The sequence below is a fragment of the Babylonia areolata genome, chromosome 10 (assembly GCF_041734735.1).
Source record: "Babylonia areolata isolate BAREFJ2019XMU chromosome 10, ASM4173473v1, whole genome shotgun sequence".
In the NCBI taxonomy this organism is placed as follows: Eukaryota; Metazoa; Mollusca; class Gastropoda; order Neogastropoda; family Buccinidae; genus Babylonia; species Babylonia areolata.
The window spans coordinates 45,568,405-45,568,620 of NC_134885.1; positions in this window are offsets into that span (position 1 = coordinate 45,568,405).

The window sequence follows — 216 nt, forward strand, 5'->3', positions numbered from 1 at the left end:
GGGTTTTCCAAGTTGTTCTCAGCACTGACAATGTTTCTGTACAGTGCTATAAAGGACAGGTCACTACACAGCACGGGTTTTCCAAGTTGTTCTCAGCACTGACAATGTTTCTGTACAGTGCTATAAAGGACAGGTCACTACACAGCACGGGTTTTCCAAGTTATTCTCAGCACTGACAATGTCAATGTAGTGCTATAAAGGACGGGTCACTACACA